The sequence below is a fragment of the Amphiprion ocellaris genome, chromosome 13, assembly GCF_022539595.1.
Source record: "Amphiprion ocellaris isolate individual 3 ecotype Okinawa chromosome 13, ASM2253959v1, whole genome shotgun sequence".
In the NCBI taxonomy this organism is placed as follows: domain Eukaryota; kingdom Metazoa; phylum Chordata; class Actinopteri; family Pomacentridae; genus Amphiprion; species Amphiprion ocellaris.
In genome coordinates, this window is record NC_072778.1 from 15,400,212 (window position 1) to 15,413,279 (window position 13,068).

The window sequence follows — 13,068 nt, forward strand, 5'->3', positions numbered from 1 at the left end:
CTATCAAAGGCTTGATTGGCTCAGCTTACGCATTAATGGTACCATTTTTATTCCATGTTTTATTTGTTGTTTGCTAATCCATGCTAATGTTAGCTTTTTCTCAGGAGTATTGAAGCTAGATATTTAGTTAGCTGTTACCGCTGATCAAGAGGACAAACTTACTGATGTTACAAAGTAAAGAAAAAGTAAAAATAATTTGTCTTATCCTTATAATATGCATAACAGGGTTGCATGAGGTAGAGTGAGACATTTAATCAGGGCTTAAAATGTTATGAAATGATGAAAAATAGAATTGAGGACGTACCTTTGCTCTACCCATTCTTTAGGAAAACTGTTTGATGATGTTAATTCCAGTGTATCATGTGATTCACTGTTTTCTTCTTTTTCTACCAGCTAAAAAGATTATGCTAACAGGGTTGTTGTGGGACACACATTCCATGCATTATAATTATTATTTAAAAGATTATGTTGACTAAAAAAAACAAAAGACATCAATGAAAAAATAATATCAAAAAAAAGAAGATTTAAATACAATTTTAACTGTTTTATTTGGGATTCCATTTGGTCATCAGAGGGGTGGGAAAGGAGAAAAATGGCATTTTAGGGGGAACTCCAGAGTTATTTGGTACGTTTAAAAATATTTTCAAACATTCTTTTCTCCTAGATTTTTTTTGGTTTGGTCTCAGGCCAAGTAAATTTATACAATAGCTGCATGTTTTAGTATTTTGTACATGGGTTATTTGAAATTTTATGGGTGGGACGTAAAACGTCCTCCAATTCTAAAATGACCCATATAATGGGAGGGAAACCTCCAGAAAAGCTACAAATGGACCTCATAACTAAACACACTGACAATAAATTAAAGACAGAAAATAATTCAATGAACATCTTAACAAGTCAGAAAATATAAAACACCACTGATGAAAATTAGACTGAGGGAACTTACTGAAACTATCTGTTTGCTGTCAGACTTTACCCTTATGACAAAAGAGAAACAATGGCTAACTAATAATAATGATGAAAAAATGGTCTCATCACTGTGCAGAAAGTCATAAGAATTAAACCAAAAATGAATGAAAATGCATATGACTAAACCCCAGAACAAATTTACTGACTTGTTGAATGTTGTATTAGCAACACCTCAACTGCTGACAGTGAGTAGCTTGTAAGCTAACGTTAAACTATTGGCAAACTAAAGTAAAATAACGCATCAAAAATGAAAATAGAAATTCACAAAACAACTACAAGAAGAAGTATCTGTAAATAACACTCCAGTGACCGTATTTGGGAGTAAATAAGATGTATTTGTCATAATTTAGTGGCTTGACAGTTATGACAAAATGGTGACTGTAACAGTGTCAGTTAGCTGTCAGTGTCAGTGACAGATCACTCAACTGGAGCCAAGTGCAGAACAGAATATTTGTTTTCTTTAGACAGCATCTGGTTTGTTTTAAAGTCCAGCGAAGCCTACTCAGGTTTCAAAATACCATCTGGAGAATATGAAAAAGATGATAGTAATATACAAGATTAGCATATTTCCATTCGATGGGTTGGAATAAATTAATCAGACTTTAATTGTGTAGCACTTTTAATAAAGATAGAATTTAATTAAAGATGGTTTATATAACAAAATAATAACAATAAAATGACTGCATAGAAATACAGTTTGAAAACCACAGATCTAATTTGCAGTCAATTTAGTGCAGAAAATAGTGCAATTTTCAGGTAAAAATCTAAAGATTGCTGGGGTGCCGCTAACCCCTCCCAGTGTTTTCCAAATTTTACCAACACTTCTGAGCCTAAATGTGCAGTAACATTTGCCATACAACCAGTGGTGGTTCTACACATGGGCCTACAGGGGCCATTTCCCCTGTCCAAATGTTGCTGGCCCCTGTGCTGAGTATAGAATCCAGACAGGTCAAGGCCTTGGATCTTAACGTATTTGAGGACCAGTTTGCCAAACAGCACCACAGCAGTATCTTGTTGCTGTAGTTGTAGGATTTTGAATGTCAGGAAACCAAATGTTACATGTGACTGATTTCAAATATTCTTGATGCTCCACATTTCAACACCGGCCCTGGTAACCTCATTGTTTCAGTTGATGCATTTTTTGTAAAATAAATAAAACAGAACATTTGTTTGATTTTCATATAAAGTAAAGTAAAAGCTTTTAGTAAAATTTGTCTAGAACCGCCACTGCATACAACCGCCTGCCCTGCTGCCGAAGTGCTCTTGAGCAGACAGACCTGCTGGTTGTGATGCAGCTGCTCCTCCGGTCCGACAGGGGGCAGCGCGGTGAGGAGCCGCAGCAAACTGTCCGCTGTGTTCGGTAAATCCAACATGTCTGCGCCCTGAAGGATGCAGCTAACGGCGTGAAGGAGCAGGACAGGTGCCAGGTAAGACAACACCGAGGCTGCTGTGGTTTCCGCAGAGTTTAACACGGTCTTATTTAAAATTTTAGCAATATTTAAAGCGGTCTGTGTGGACGTTGGGACTGTCTGTGTCCACTTTAGCTCCCTGTAGCTTTTTGCCTTTCAATGTGACAGTGGACTCAAGCTGCTGCTGTTGTGAGACATGTTTGTTCGCAAGGGAGTATTTTAAAGATAAAGTCTGTGAGTGTTGTTATAGTTTGTTGAATTCAACAAAGAAAATAGTATTAACCAAAGATGAATGCTGTGAATCAATGGTACCCAGCTTTCCTGCTATGTGTATTTGTTGCTTTTTACTAAGACTGCTGGATAAACTAGTAACAAAAGGAGTTTCAAGCACGTCTGGTAAAGACCTTGGACATATTTTTTACTGTACGTGCTGTGAGCAAAGTTTGAACCGTTCTGGGTATTTCTACTTAAGATATTTCACACTCAAAACCTGTTTCATTGCCAAATAGGTTTCCACATGGGAGAAATTTGACTTAGTGTTTTGGTTCATAACAGTAAATGCTGACAAACGGGACATTTTATGAGAATAATATTTATCATCTTTTAGGAAAAACAACAAGTTTTGTATGTCAGATAAGCAGTGAGTGTTACAAGATGAATAAGAAGCAAGTGTAACTAAACAAGGTTATTATAAAGTATTGAAACTATTTACAATGTTATTCAAGTGAGGTAACTACGTAGATTTTGCTGGACTGTGCAAAATTATTGTCTTTATTATTTGCATTGTGGGAATTCTACTGAAAGAAATACTACAAAAAATAAATTCCTACATATAAATTCACACTCCGTCTTACACAAGTTTGTCTCATATCCCTCCCAGCAAAACATAAAAACAGTCAGGGTAAGTCTCCTTGGGTTTTGTCTAGCTGTTCCAATAATGAGGCACTTCGAAGTCTCCACAGATTTCTTTGTGTGGGTCTATCTTCCTCTCATCCTCCTATGAAACTGGGCGCTCAGATTTATACCAATGAGAGACACAAGATAAGACCTCCAGTGCAATCCTTAGGCCTTGGGATCAGGCTGTCCTCCTGAACGTAAACAACAGTGGATGAGAGTCAAGATTTCCCATGAGAGAGCACGTATATGAAATGTGCAAAAGAACAGCATAGCTAATGTCAGCAGTGAAATATATCATGTGTGTTTCTGTTTGTGTGGTTTTTTGAGTGTTTGAGGTTCAGCTGGAAATACGTGATGGCACATACATCAGTCAGTAGCATTTTAAATTATTTACCTCTGTTGCCAGGCTACTGTCAATCACATCCGCTAAAACTGCAAACACGCATTCCCTCAGCATCTGTTAAAAGCCTTATGCTTTGCCAAACTGAATCTTACTGGCATCAAAGCTCTCTTGTTTCTTAATTGTACCCAACTGAATCCCTGAATTCACAGATATTTTTCTCAGTGGACCTCTGCGGTCTTCTCTCACCGCATGAAAAGCACACGTGGAACCAACAGCACTGACCTTGGCTTTGTTCCAGCAATTCTTGCAATGCAGTGCTGCAATTAATGGTGTTATTTATTACAGCTGTGGTTGACAAGCTAATATGCAAAAAGGACTATTTATCTTCATTATTCCTGCCCTCAGTCACCCCTAGTTTTTGGATCTACTAGTTGAAATAATGTTCTAAACTACCAAATGATACCTGTTCAAAGAGAATGGCAAGATGCTTATGGACCAATGATCTAATTACTTCTTTTCCCAAATCCTCCTTCAAGCCAGGCCAAAAATGTTGTTCTGTTTGGACTGAATGATAGTTTAGCCAAGAATATATAAGATATTAAAGGTTTGTAAAGATATTTTGACAATGATAAACTGTCTGGACAAGATCATAACCTATTTATACCTATTTATATACAGTTTCCTTACCTTTTCTTCTTGCGACTGCTCATCACAGGAGTGTATGTGCAGGAGTTGTGGAAAAATGTTTTGTTTCTTATCACTGACAGTTGCATTTTAGTAATCTTTAGCAGTATGTCATGAGGAAAAATAGTAAAGGCTAAGAAGATGTCCAAAAGAAATGCCTAGATTCAAATCCTCCCTGCTCAGCACTCATTGGGATCTGTTTTTAGTGCATGTAAACTGGAAACATAGTGCTTTACTACTATATCATGCATGGCCAACCCCTCTGTCCTGACTACAGTACAGTCATTGAGAAAACACCTGAGTGGTTTATAATTTTGGATCAAGGACACAAGTTTTCCATCTCACAGAGTTGTAGAATAGCTGAGTCATTTAACTGCAACTGCTTTTTGCAGAGTCCTTGTCAGTAAGGACAGCTGACCCCTCTTCATTCTTGTGTCCACTTCTAAGGTCGCTAAGCATCCGCCCTGTACGCTTTAATAAATTATTGATACCTCCCAGCACTAGGGACATGAAGTCCAGCTGCAGCCGGAGATCAGACCCAGGGGGCCCAGATGGCTTCAGAGTTCAGAATGTTTACTGTCACATTTTGGCTGCCGTCACACTTGGCTTGCAGCTTCTGAGCAGTAATTCTGAAGAATGAATTTTATAATGTCAGGGCCTTTTGTGTAGCCACGTCGCCTAGAGATGGGTGTGATGCTTCTCGTCTGTGTGTAATCATATAAGTCTGTGGCCGTGCTGCTTCTCCACCTCTTCCTCCCCTCTCATTACTTGTTTTTGCAGTGTTGTCTACAACATGAAGAAGTCTGATGATGCAATAAAGATGTCTTTTTGCTCTTTTTTGGTGCATCCTATCTGTAAAAATCATTGATCCAGGCATAAACCCTGACATATCTTTTTTCAAATTGGAAGATAAACATTGCATTTTGCTTCTAATATAACTCCAGCCTGTTTCTCGACACACCAGTCAGTGGTTTTGATGTGCATTGTGCTCTCATATCAAACAAAAAAACTGACAGCTATGTTGCCACAACATATGAAACAAGCTGCCTGCAAAATATATCAGAAAATTATGTGGAGTCAGAGTTGTTTTTCAGTTTTTTATTATGTTTTTCAAGTACCGACTCTGCCGCTGAGTCTTCATTGTTGCTGTTGCTTTTTTAGATTTATTCCAAGTGCTGCCAGTTTGTAACACATGCAGTCTGTCTTGCCACTCAAAGATGATGGGGGAGGGAGATGTAATTCAGCAGAGCCAGTAAAGAAAACGGCCAGTCTGAGATTTGATAACAAGCAAACGGGGATATTTCATGCAGGATGTCTGGAAGTCATCATGATGCGAGTACATGGTCCTGATTTGAACCTGAGCTGCAGCGATGGGCGTATGCGCTGCTTCAGTTGTCAACTTTCCACACAACAACATTAAAACAGCGCAGAGGATGACTGGTGTCCTCGTTAAAATTTTGCACCATGGCTACTTTGAAACTAGCAGTAGATATCCATCCCTGTGTTGTTCAAAAGCATGTGGCCTGTTGAGCATTTCATTCACACGTATATGATTACTGAATAATTTAGGCCTCTGTGCAACTGCAAAACAGTTTCCTTATAGACCTGATGGGTGCATGCTGGGCACAAACAATGGATTTAATAGATAGATGGATGGAACATCTTTGGGTTTTGAGACTATTCGTGGAACGAAAGCAAGCAATTTGAAGACTTCACGTTGGCATTTGAGAAACGGTGACATGTCTTACAATTTTTTTAAACAAGTACCTAAACCATATATATGCATTCATTTATCGATCAGTCATTACTGAAAGCTTTAATTGCATACGCTAAGGATTTTCTTTGAGTGAAACTAAGTACCTAAACACTGAACTACAGGCGTGTCTTCTTACATTTGGTTATATAGAGTTTAAATGTTACCATTTAGCTCAAACCCGCCTCACACAGTTGCACACATTCACACCTAGAAGCTGCTCAGTACAACCGCAGTCTGATCTGACTGAGCAGCTGAGGAGTCCAGTACTTGCTCAAGAGCACCTCAGGGGTGGTAACGAAGGCTGGCCAAGCGCTGCTCTTAAAAAATGAAGACACAAAGATTGAACCAGTGACCTTGACATCAGAAACTTCAGTAGAAATACTGCTTCTCCTGTACAGGCAAAGAAACACATGAATGATGAAAAGAAGCGATGAAACACAGTGATTCTTTGTTCTTTTGAATTTGATGTTCAGTATTTTTCTGATGAGGCATCTGACAAATAGGATCTTTTATTTTTCTTAGTATTATCATCGTACCACAGCAGTGATATGGAAATCAAATTATGATGATTCAATGATTGATCGATTAACAAAAGTATTATGTGCAGCCTTTGACTATGTCCCACTCTGAGCCACATAGAGAAATTATTATGTTTAACTAACTCTCTACATGATACTAGTTATAGTGAGGAGCCAAATGGTTTGAGTGTTAATGTTAGTATTTTAATAAGTCAGTACATAGCATGAAATAGTTTGGAAGAGAAGTCACTGACATTGAGAAAGCAGCAATACTGGAGGCAAAGCAGGCAGCCTGCTCCGAAGCGGCATGTTTTGAGCCACACTGCACTAGTATATTAAAAATGTGGCCTAATGGCAGATGGAGGTCACTTCAGTGTTTGTGTAGACTGAAATATGGTTTTTTGTGTTGATGTGTGAGATTGCTGAACACATTCACCCTGCAGCTATGATGATTTTTTGGTAGAAATTTAATCTCTGCCTGCCCAGTAAGAATGTCAGCTAAGTGTAAGATGTACATTTAAAGTAGTAATACCTTTATCAGAATATACTTTCTCAGCACAATAGCCCGCTGAAAATTTAATATGAAGCTGCTGTTCCTGCTTTCTGCCTGTTTTAATGTAATGGGATCTGGTGTTACATCAGACTATTTGTCGCAAAATTCCATTATTGCTGAAATTGTGGGAGTAATGAGGTGTTTATTTTTGAAATTCACAGCTGAGCTAAAACCTCGGTGAGATGAGACCCGTGGGTTCAGCTGTAGGTTAAACCTGGTCGTGCAGGTTCCCTTTTTCAGTCGTGAGGGATCGTTCAGGCTCTTCTTGAGTTCTTCGTTTTATTTGACTGGCCTTTAGCACTTGGCATTCAGCAATCAATAGCTCCAGGGCCGGAGTTTGATGGGATGAATACTAATGCAGTGGAATAGCATTGGCGTATGACTGACTCTCTATAACTTTATATCTGACATTATCTCTTGATCTTATCGAGAGCGTCTCGTGTGGCTGAATAAGTGATCACAGGCCAGTACATTTGTTCCGTGTGGTCACTGCATTAAGCTCATCAATTACAGTGAATCTGTGGCTTCTAACTCAAAACATGGTGCCACCTAAACAGTTGCTGCAGGAATCCCAGAGTTCCTTGCTGCTCAGCGAAGGTCCTTCCTCTGCTGTTTATTGTGCTGCTAACAAAGGTTTGGTCGTCTTATTAATTCAAGGATGCCAGTCGTTTATTGAGGCTCTAATGGTATTCAGACATTTCTGCACAGATGAGCAGATTCATGAAATTGCTATTATAATTTTAATATGCTTTTGCTTTTTTGCTGTTAGTATCCAGAGACTTGAGCTTGTTTCCAGGGCATGTATTCCTGTTTATCGAAATATGTTCCGCAGCAGGGTTGTGTAGTGGTGAAAGGCTCTGTCTGAAGTGACACCACTAACTCACTGTGAATTAATCTCCCAGCTGTCTTATGTGAAATGTAAAGGTGAGTGCTACCACTAGATGGACCGCCAAACTAAGAGTTGAATATAAGAGATTGTAAGAGGTAGTTTAAGTCTATTGAGAAGATAAGAATAAATTTGGTCCTTTTCTTTGGAATTTCAAAGAATATTAATCATTGCTTCTTTTTGGAAAATGTGCTCTGGCAGGTTTTATCTGTATAAGGAGATGGGAACAGAAAGAAATTTATTTTCTATTAAGACAGAGTGAGGAGACCAGAATAAGAATACTTCAGTTCCTATCAGCGTATGACAAAATTACACCCTCAGGATGGGGAATATCACGTAATGGATCACGCGTTTCAGACTTAACCAAGGATGGAAGCTTGCAGAGTAAATTAAATTTTTTCCTCCAAAATCATCCTAATTAGGATTGGGAATTATCAGCTAAGCTGGAGATACCATGTTATCACAACACATGAGAACATGTGGTAAAGGAAGTCAGAGGAAAATAGAAAGGAGCGCTGCACCCGTTTAAAAATACATTCCCAACTGACAATAGCAATACTAAAACTCTGGTGTAATATGATAATGTATATTATGTTTATCAGGTATAATGTTAATTTGAAATAAGTGTGTTTGCATACTTACATTTGCTAGTAGCACTGAACACAACTGAGGCTGGTGGTAGTGTCTAAATTCTCCTCCATTATGAAAAAATAACAATCACCTCTGAGCAGAAACATAGAGGATGAAAATTCTTAGTTTTTTTTTTTTTTTTTTTTTTTAATCTTTTAAGAAAAAAAATTGTAATTTTAATGACAGTGCTTGCCTTCCATGGTGCAAATGTTACACCAAAACATTGGCCCGTCAATATTTCGCAGGGCCTCTATTGCTACATCCTGGGCTCAGCACCACCCAAGATGGTTGTAATTAATTTAGGGAAACACAAGGAAGCCAAAACGGTTTTTTTCCATTCTATAGCAGAATGGTGCTGAGGTGCAGCCAGACCATTCTCCAACACTGAAACAGGTCTGTCTGTGCAAGACTACTGAAGTTATTACAGTTCCTTGTGCTGGGAAAGTAAATGTCATGGGAATTCATTCAGCAGTCCTCAAGACATTTCACTCAAAACCACAAATGTCAACTTCATGGAGGAAAAGACAAGAGATCACTGCCTTTTGTGTCAGTCCATCTGGTAGATGTAATATATTTCAAGGAATGATAAGAAAGTTTTGACCTGCTCATGGTGCTACATCAAAAGTCAGTAGATCAGAAGTCTTTAGGATTCATCCTGTGGGCCTAATAGATATTAGTACCAAATGTCACAGCAATCCATCCAATGGTTGTCAAGACATTTCACTCAAATCTAAAAATGCCAACTCAGGTAAAGTCAGATGAGTCATTAGGATGTATCATGTGGTTTCCGTTAATACACAGTTTCATGACAGTTCACCAAAGTGGTGTCGCTCTGCTTGGAATATTACAGATAATTAAACAAGTTGACATCAGCCATAATCTGACCTTGACGACTTTTTCCAGTTCGTTACAATACAGAATCTACACTAATAGAACCACAATATTAAGAACACCTGCCTGACGTTGTGTAGTCCCCCTTCACGCCACCAAAATGGCTCTTAGCAGTCGTAGAACCTCTTACGGTGTCCTGTGTTGTCTGGCGCCTGGACGTTGGTAGCAGATTCTTTGGGTCCTGTGGGTTGAGAGGTGGAGATCAGATTCTGGCACGTCTCAGATGCTCATTCTGTTTGGACACCAAGGAGTCGGGAGGTTAAGTCAGCATCTTGGGCTTTTCTCGTGTTCCTCGAGCCATCCTGAGCAGTATTTGTGGTCTGTTTGGGTGCATTGTCCTGCTGGAGGAGGCCGCTACTGTCTGGGGTCATTGCTGCCATGGGGGCGGATGGGTTTCCCAGCAGAACATTGCTTTGTAACACGATAATCAGTGTTATTCACTTCACCTGTGAGTAGTGTTAATTTTAAAGCGGATCAGTGTGAAACTAGAAGCGCACTCTGAGATCACATCCTCCTGCTCCTTCATGCTCATACCTCTGCGGGAAATTTTTGTGCAGTTCTGCTCACAAATAAATGAACAAACAAACACACAGCAGTAAAAATATACCTCTGCCTCAGCTCTCACCTTGGCAGTGGAATAACCAATACTCAAGTTAGTACTAAACCTTGGCAAGCACAACTCAGCAATACATGCTGTTGTTTGGTGAACATGAGTTCCTGAAGACCTACAGAGGTGGTTTAGAATGGGGAAGAGGGAGTAGCTGCTGAGAATAATAAACCAACCACGTAAAGGTGCTCTGATAGAAGTGAAAAGCCTTTTCTGAGGCAGAGTTTTCAGGTAAACACACATTTCCACTTAGACTTGAATCTTTGTCAGAATGTTCCTTTGATAAGATAATAATGTTTGATTCTTCATTTCATGCGGCAATACAGAGTCTGTGTCACTGGGAAATGTTTGACTTCATTTTCCTCACTTTTGCCGCTTTAATTTAGCAGAGATATGAAGACGAGAAGGCAGATAATGTGTAACAAAGGTTATTGAACCAGCCTTAATTCTGTGTTGTTGCAGGTACAAAGCCTGATCCCTCTGAGAAATTAATTAGTATTCAGCTTTTATTTTGTCCAACTGCAGCAAAAAGATATGAAAGATATAAAGTGAGGAAGGAGACAATTTCTACCATAATGATACAATATCAGTATCATTCATACTGAGCATGCTCTTAGACCTTCAAACTAAAGACAGCTCTTAAAAAATATTTTATCTCTTTTTCAAGAATGTAATTTAAAGAGGAGCAGAATCTCTCACCCTGACTTGTAAATAAATAACAGATTTAGAAGCCTCATTGATGCTGGCTACATGCTCCCCTTAATGAACACTAAAGTGAATAGCCTAAACAACTGGGCTTCACTGGTGCAATTAGGCCCACATTTTTAATAGCAAACTTATTCATTTCTTTAATCGAAGTCGGTTTTATCCTTGAAATGCCGTCAGTTTTAATTATGTTGAAACATACAACATGAGCGGCTGTTATTGCACCGTGACAACCTTCACAACTTCTAGAGGCACAATAATGAATGGGTGATAAAGTGTAATGAGTTTTTACATGGAGGGATCTACTTTCAGATTATCTTTTTACAACAGTCAATGTAGACCTGCACGTTATCATGAAAGGTGGGATTTTTCTCCAGCTTTTCTCCTGTGTGCTCAGTTTTATTGACATGTTTACTTCTGTCAAAGATGTTGTTTCCATCGCTGATAGTTTATTTGACAGGTAACGGGGGAGCTTGAGAAGTTCCAGATTTTCTTAGAAATATGAGGTTTAGGGTTTGGTCTTCATAGTCGATACAACTAAACTATACAAGCTGATGATTAGAGACTTTATGCCAAATCCAAAGGGAAGCTGTAAGGGCAAGATAAGAATTTAACTGTAATAGGATTTACATTGTTGGGTTCAGTGGCAATTTAATGTATTCTGTAACATTTGCCATGTTTTTTTTGCTCTATTATAGCTCAACTCACCTTCCTTTATTAGGTGGTTATTTAAATGCTGGATTTGTGGCATGCCATTTATCAAGCATTTTTTAATAAAGTGCTTTCACACGGGAACTCTACACAGCCCAAACAAATTGCTCCTTCTGTGCACTCCTTATTATCGATGACGCTGTTGCCAGTAATTTCCATAGGAATGTAATATTCAGCCTAAAGAGCAGCTCAAAATTGTGTCTGTTCTCTTCAAATTACTGCAGCTTTAGTTTGGTTACTCACAACAAAACATTAACCCAGCCCTGATTGAAGCTTATTGTGAAGCCTTGAACCATGTTTCCCACTGCTGCACTGTTAATGCCGCTTTATTCCTTGAATCTAATGTAAATTCAGCTGCGTGAAACGCACTGTCAGTGCGGTTGTGATGCCTTATGTAGGTCAATTCTTCTTCAGCGTTCACTGCATGGCCTTGTGATAAGTGATTTCATTTTGTGAGGGAACTGCAGTTTTATTATTCATACTCCTACAGAGATTGGAGTTGCGGTGCACTAAAGCATGACGTTGTCATTTCCCCCCCCCCCCACAGAACTGTTATTCCCTCTGCCCTAAATTGGAATTAAAGGACCAGTCTGTACAATTTAGGGGGATCTATTAGCAGAAAGGCAATCTGGTATTCATAATTATGCTTTCATTAGTGTATAATCAAATGTAACTACAAATCATTATGCTTTGCCTTGCTTAGAATGAGGCCTTCATATCTACATAGGGAGGGGGTCCTGCTCTATGGAGTCCACCATGTCTCTAATGTATGCCAGGAAGGAAACAAACACTGGTTCTATAGAGAGCCTTTTGCGTGTTCAGATTGTAGTGACGGCCACCAAAGGTCCTCCTACATGCATTAAAAAGGAAGGCTGTTCAATTGGTTTGTACCTCGCCTCTAGATGTAACTAAATCTTACACCCTGATCCTTTAAACCCAACATTTAATGCTGGTCCTAACTGTTTTCCCTCACAGTCACGAAACTCTAGTTAAGCCTCGTTTCTCTGTGTGTGATTTTATTGGTTGATATTTTTATAGCATTCTTTTATGCCTCCATGCCAGCGCCAGCCATGGCCAGAGGTATTATGTTTTCAGGCTTATGGTCTGCCTGTCCCTCCTTGTGAAGGCGATATCTCTTGAACACCTGGAGGTAGTTTTATTACATCTGGCCCAAAAGTGCAGCTGGACTCATGAAGAACTCATTATTATTTGGTGGTCAAATTCAAGAAGTCATATGCTAATTATGATGAGATTTCACATTAATGTCTAACAGGACAAATGATGAGCTGATGACATTTCATATCCAAAAGGTCAAAGGCCAGCTTCACTTGACGTCATGATGCTCTTTAAAAACACGTTTCCGACCATTATTTCACCCCATATTTCAGAACAGAAAGAACAATTGTGTACATTTTTCACATTTGATCAGATACTGATTTTGGGGACCATAATCTTGGGTTCCCACCTTTTAACTGTGCATATTCTAAAGATGTTTTGTGCTGCCAGTTT

General features: G+C 38.9%; 1 protein-coding gene across 1 annotated transcript in view; it reads left to right on the top strand.

The window, feature by feature from the left end:
- The first annotated feature begins 2,286 nt into the window (after positions 1–2,286).
- The window catches only part of mrpl11 (mitochondrial ribosomal protein L11), a 42,946-nt gene continuing 32,164 nt past the window's right edge, over positions 2,287–13,068 (top strand). Inside the window, exon 1 of the mRNA XM_023284873.3 lies at positions 2,287–2,396. The gene's annotated coding sequence lies outside the window, so the exon portion shown is untranslated. The remainder of the gene's footprint in view (positions 2,397–13,068) is intronic.